Source organism: Simochromis diagramma, unplaced genomic scaffold, assembly GCF_900408965.1.
Source record: "Simochromis diagramma unplaced genomic scaffold, fSimDia1.1 OVJJ01000433.1, whole genome shotgun sequence".
Classification (NCBI taxonomy): domain Eukaryota; kingdom Metazoa; phylum Chordata; class Actinopteri; order Cichliformes; family Cichlidae; genus Simochromis; species Simochromis diagramma.
The window spans coordinates 4,862,070-4,868,889 of record NW_024387031.1 but is presented as its reverse complement, the minus strand read 5'-3'; positions in this window follow the sequence as shown (position 1 = coordinate 4,868,889).

The window sequence follows — 6,820 nt, the reverse complement described above, 5'->3', positions numbered from 1 at the left end:
TTCCATTTACATCCTAAAAATCCCAGTTTTCACACCCGCAAACAGCCAATCGTTTGCTGAATGAGCATATAAATGTGATGTCATACAGTGGTTATATTTCAATATGTATGGCAAAGTAAGAAGTGCTGTTGGATCAGACTCGTCTCTCACGGACAGACTTGACCCCCCTTGTGTATTCCAGCACTCGAGTACTCCTCTGCTCCTGTTATGTCTACATAACGTTTATATTTCAATAATAATGTGTGTAATAATGTGTATGTGTTAGTCCCCGTAGGGAAATTACTCCTCTGCATTTAACCCATTCACCCAGTGAAGCAGTGGGCAGCCACCAATGCAGCGCCCGGGGTGCAGTGTGTAGGGACGGTACCTTGCTCAGGGGTACATCAGGGTAGCTTTTCAGTGGAGTCGAACCCCTTACCTTCCGATCATGGGGCAATCCCTCTACCTACTGAGCTAAACCTGCCCCTTCCACTTCAATGCTGGAGTATTTGCTTCAAATTGATTTGCTGCAAATGTAAGCAGAGAAGAATGCATTTTCATTCACTTTCTCCTTTCCATCTAACTGGATGCTTTGGTCCAGTGTAAGGACAGTCTGAGTTGTTGGATATTCCCCAAAAACCCACAGGGTTCATGTGATTTGGTCCAGGACCACCATCAGGAGCTGTTTGGCTCGGAGGACTATGCACACAGCTACGAAGCCTTTATCTGGAAGTCAAATTTGGATTGTAAGGAGTATGATGTGCCTGAAATCAGTGTCATTGTGTTTAACCTGCTCTCGGCTTTGTGTGTCCTTCCCCTTCAAAGGCCTCGCAAATAGCGTCATTCCAACCTGTGGCCACGATATTCTCCAGGGCATAGAAAGAATTACAAAGCCAATAGTTTAATGCAAAAATGGTTTATTAATTAAATTCAATGAACAACAGAAAGCTCTGAGTGTAATAAAGGTTAACAGGCCTTAAGTATGACTGACACCTACATGGCAGGAACCTTCAACGAGGTAAAACGCATGAAAAGACAAATTACCCTCAGAGACCCGTCGCTTTTACTGTTTTTCAAACCTTTTCCAAACGACTGAATTTGAAAGTTAAATCAAAAGTGAGTGCAGTTAACTTTTTGTTTCCTTAAATGACCCTCTCTCAACAACACTGGCACTTTAGACCACCGTAATGAATGCTAATGTATGTAAACACAATCAATTTATTCCATCAGCATTAAAAAAAAAAGTTTTGGGTGGCTTTTACCCTCCACTGCGTCTGTGACACAGGAACCCGCTGATGGCTCTGTAGTTAAAATATGGAGTTTAATCCGTCTCCAAAACGCCGTCCAGGTCGACGAGCTCATTTAAAACGTCTTGACAGTGACAGGAGTGACAGCTGATCTTCCGAAGAAATGGAGCGGCTCGTCAGATAGACTGTCAGAAGACTCCAGCGGCCACAACTCCGAAACCCCTCTGTCTCTGGCTGCAGGCTGTGGAGCTCCAAGTGCTGGAATTGATGATGAAATGAGTTTTTGACTATGGAGTGAGTCCTTTTTAAACCTAATTCCTCCTGGTCTTGCCCCAGAAATACAGATCTGACATGATGTAGAGAAAAAAAAAATCAAGGGCAATCCAATCAACTTTCTGTCAGAGAAGAAGAGGGGCGGGGCCGTGGCACAGAAGGGTATTTGAGGATTTGAGTATCGTGTGGTTTGCCCTTCATCTTCTGCTTTCTGTTTCATTTGTTAATTGGCTTCCACGTACGTGTTGCAGTGTTAGCTTGACGCTGGCTGAGCATCTCTGATCGAGCCAGCAGGCGGCTCACGATGTGTTGACCACAGAGTGTTTGAGCTCTGGCAGAAGCAGTTTCATATCACACTGTTCACTTCAGTAAGAGACAGCTTCCGTTTCTTGAACACCCAACAAACGGAGAGTCTTTTGGGAATGAAATAGTCAAGGTTGAAAATGACAGAGCTTGTCTCACAATACCGGTGTACGAGTGTTGTGTAAATGTGTGTTTTCTACCTTCCAACTACATTTCTGGCTTCTTGTGAAAATAAACTGTGCGACATCTGTAATTCATGAGTGTCTGTCTTGGATTTGGCTGAACTTTACAGAGCAGTTTGATGTGTGACACAAGTTTAAAGGATACAAACCCTGTTACAAACTCAAAATTGAAGGAATCTGAAGAACCAGCCTCTTTAACCTACCCAATCTCGAGGAAGCAAATTATGTCTGCAGTTGTTGTGAAATATACAATCAATTTATTCTGTGTCCACTCTGTTTATTGCAGCAGCAGTTTCTTGTTGTTCCAAGAGAAAATTAAGTAATTTGTTCAAACCGAGTGTTAAGTGCCTGTTTAAACTGTTTTTGGCCATGTTGTTGACATGATATTGACCAGCAGCTCCCAGAGCTATTACATGGACGGCCATCAAATATGGTCACAGCTCCCTTAGGATATATCAGAATATTTATCTAGTTTTATCTAGCATCACAACCAGAATAAACTTTGAATACCGAGTTTAGTTCTACTGCTTATGTAAACATGCTTTTCACAGCATTCTCAGATCATCACTCAGGCTCTGAATGGCAGCTACGCAATCTTCAAATACTAAGAGAAAAAATAAAACTGGAACGAGAAAGAAGAGAAAAAGAAAAACATTTTTCTGAAATACTGCCTTTAAATCGATGTTTTGAAAAACAAGATATAATCTAAATGAAAAACAATTTAGTAAAAATTGTAAGCAGCTAAAAAATTCAATTAAATGCCCCAGCTGCTTACACGGAAACAATCAATTGTATTTATTTAGAGGTTTTCTGAAATTTTGTGTGTAAACATGCAAATTAGGTAATATCTTATTAAACGTGCTCTCATTTGCACAAATAAATATTGCCAAAGAAAAATAAGCATCTAAATGTGTATTTTGGATATTTTCTTTCTTAGTCTGAATGAGAACATGTTATGGAAGCAAATAAGCCAAAAAGAAAAGGAAACAGCTAAAAGTACAGTTCAGTTTTATTGGTATAGCATCGTTTCAAGGCACAGTCATCTCAAAGTGCTTCATATTTTAGGGTAAAAACAGCAATATAGCAATAGAGAGAAAACTCCATATGGCTCACAATGAGCAATATTTTCTAACAGTGGGGAAGAAGAACTCCCTTCTTCGGTGGGTCACATTGGGGTGGGGTAGGAGAAGTGCTCAGTGTATGGGAGTAGGGTGCATAGGTTCACCTGATCAGCCCTTAATATAAGCTGTAGGTACCTGCAGCATCTCTCTTTAATATGTCAACATGCAAGCCGTGTGCAGTCAATCACAATAAGCTAATATATGTATTTATACACTACATATTTTAATTGTATTATAAATATATATTTAGTTGGAGTGATAGGTATTTTGCTATAAACAAGATGTTTTATGTTGTCATCGGTAATGATGTCAGATTTAACAGACAAGCTCACAGTCAACATCCCTACAAGAGGAAAAAAAAAATGCACACTTCAGTGATGTTATATTTTTTCCTACTTCCTTCAGGTTTAGCACTTGTAGCAATATTCAGATCCAGACTAGAGTTTCACAGCTGCACCATTCAATCAATTCTAGACGTATTCTACATGTCTCAGGGATCACTTCCGACCACAAAATTCAGTTTGACAGATCTGATATGGTTCAGAAAATTTGAGATCTCCACTAGACCTTAAAGCTTTGTCGATTTGCAGAAAGCTTTGCTGCACAGTGAATTACTAGCAGGTCATAGAGGTTTCTCTTAGCTTTAAGAAACTACAGAAAGTACAAGTAAAGTAACACGTTGTAGACTGTGTGTAATAGAAAGAAAATGTGCTCTCAATGAGAAATATGACCACTGATACATGAACACTTCAGTCAGTCAGTGCTTGCAGTTATTGTGTTGGATGCTCAAGAGAACGGCAGGTGTTCTTTGCATCTGGGTCAGGCATCAACATTCATTTTTTCAACATTTTGCCTGCGTGCGTGCGTCAGCCTTCCTTTTTAACCTAAGCTCCAAAGACCTGAGCAGCCTGTCTGGAGAGAAAGGGGGAAAAAAAAAAAAAAAAAAAGGAGTTCACTTATGTTTAATCCATGTTAAGCCAAACTAATACTACACTGGAATATGTTCTGAAGAAGCCACTGCAATAAGGCCAAGGTTTTTGTGTTATTCTGATCAGAAATTCAGCTGCTTGATACTTTAACGCTTTTCAAACAAAAGTAAACACGGCAGAGATATAATTTTTGTTTTGTCTGCTTATGTTTTCTGTTCCTAAAACACAGAATTAATGTCATTTTAGTTATTCCTCAATTTGAAATAAAAACTTTATTACAAATATCTTGACGTGAAAATCGAACACTCAGTTTTATGAGATGTTGTCAAGGTTGCAGTGGACCCAAACGCAGATGAACAAAATGTGGGAACGGAACTGGACTATAACAAGAGGCGTGCCTTTTATTGAGGCGGAAAAGCAGAACATGAACCACGCACAAACACACACACAAAAAAAACCCCAGATGAATGAGAAACTAATCACAAAAATCTAAACTGGGAAAACTAAATACACAGAAATCAGGAACACTATGAAATACATGAATACCTGAGACATGGGAGGCTAGCGGCGAATGACAAGCAGACAATCCAGCAACAAAGGGTTTAAATACACCGCGGAATTATGAGAGAATGAGACACAGGAGGAGAGCACAGCTGTGAGTAATCACACACACTGGGAGGAAGCAAAACTGAAAACACTAACATTGGACATGAGACCGTCAAAGTAAAACAGGAAACACGAGACGCGCACAGAGACACGGACTTGACACTGAAACGGGGAGAAGCACAGACGTGAAAACATAACTTCAAGTGATACAAGAAACACCGGGAAGGCACGGAGACAGGAACCTAAAGACCAGGAACTATGAATAAGATAAGCAGAAAACAATAATGAGAATCAAAACCACCACAAAACATTGTTTACCACCCGCTAAATCCAGTGTATTTAACTGTAAAAGTAACAAGTGGTTTAGTAAAAGAAAAAAAATCAGATTTATTTGGTTGTTTAATTCCTGCTCTTTGCATATAATCTACCCTCTTCTTTCTACCCCTCCTTCTCTATCCACTTTGCATTAAATCCACCATTAGATGCGCTTGGTACCACCAGAGATTGTAGGCAATAAAACACATTGTTAAAGTGACATGTAATTACCCAGCCTGTCTTTTGACTAATTAAGTCAGTGCTGCCTATTATGTGGAAATGTATAAGGAAGTCAGGTGATCAATAACAGTGAAAGAGAAAGACAAGCTAATTTCTCAATGCTCGGATCGCTGATTCCTGCAATATCCCGGCTACCATGTTTATTATAGTTTCAGGCGGCCACCGTTCGGTCCACTTTGACTTCATCGAGCACGTTGGCGCTACGCTGTACGGTTCAGAGATGAGCTTACAGGCTAGAGAGTGATGTTCTGCTGCAATAAAACAAGATCCTTTTAATTTCATGCTGCTATAAACTGCCAGTCAAGATGATCAGAGCAGGGTTAGCTCAATGTACAGTGTTATCCAATATACAGTATTTCATGGTTTCATGGCTGACACAGGTGGATTTAGAGCAGGGCAATGGCTTTAGATATTAACAGAAGCATATTCAAAATTGATCGATGGACATGTCTGAGCAGAGGCAAAATGGAGCAACAGATTAAGAGCTTGGATTTTACTCAGGAGTGGAAAGGACCCATTAGTCGTTCTTGCCTCTGGTTAGGATGCCTCCTGGACAACTTTCCTTTTTAGGTTTTCCATGCATACCCAGCTGGGAGGAGACCACGGAGCTGCCTCAAAACCCACCGGAGAGAATATATGTATCTCATCTGGCGTCAGAACACCATCAGATAAACAGAAGAGGATGGATGGATGGACGATGGACCTCACTGAAGTCACCAAGGGTTTTTCAATTTCTTTACTTTTTTACCAGAGACATACAACCAGTGTCACATTTCCAATGAAAACATGATGAACAAATATAATGAGTCAAATACCCTTAGGGTCCACTTTGCTAGGGACATCTATTTAAGTGCCAGTACATATAAATAAATGATGATCCAACCATATGGCAGGAACTCATTTAAATGAGGCATTTAAATATGTAGCCAAGACAATCTGTTGATGGTTAACTCAAGTATCAGAATAGGGAAGAAAGATGGTTTATGTGACTTTAACAATGACACACTTGTTGGTGTCAGATAGCCTAGTCTGAGTACTTTGAAAACTGTTGGTCTGCCTGGACGTTCCCACTCAACCATCTCAAGGTTTATGGACAAAATGGACAATGAGCAGCAGTTCTCTGGGTGAACGTGCCTTGTTGATGAGAGAGGTCAGAGGGGAATGGCCAGACTGCTTTGAGCTGTAGTGATGTGTCGGTCGCGAACGAAACGCCTCTTAGAGCCGACTCTTTGAAGTGAACGACGTGAGCCGGCTCCTTATCACGAGCCGTGGGTTTGTTTGTTTTTTTTTTCTTCTTTCTCTCACCCTCTTTCTCGCACTTTTTTTCCGCTTCACTCTGCACGCGAGCCTTGTGCTTTGCACTGGAAAGAGGGGGGAGGGGCGGTAGTTATACTCGCAGTAGCACAGGAACAGAGCAGGAGGGAGAGAGAGAGAAAGAGCCAGGGACAACAATGTCACATTAGAAAGGTATAGTAATCATCCACAACTATTTTCAGTTGCAGATGATAAAGGATTTATTCATGCAGGCCCATATGACAGAGAATATGCATCTTCTTTTTGTTTTCATATTTATATTTAATTGTGTTGTGGTTTGCAGTGTTTTGTGTTGTTTGACTTTAAATTTT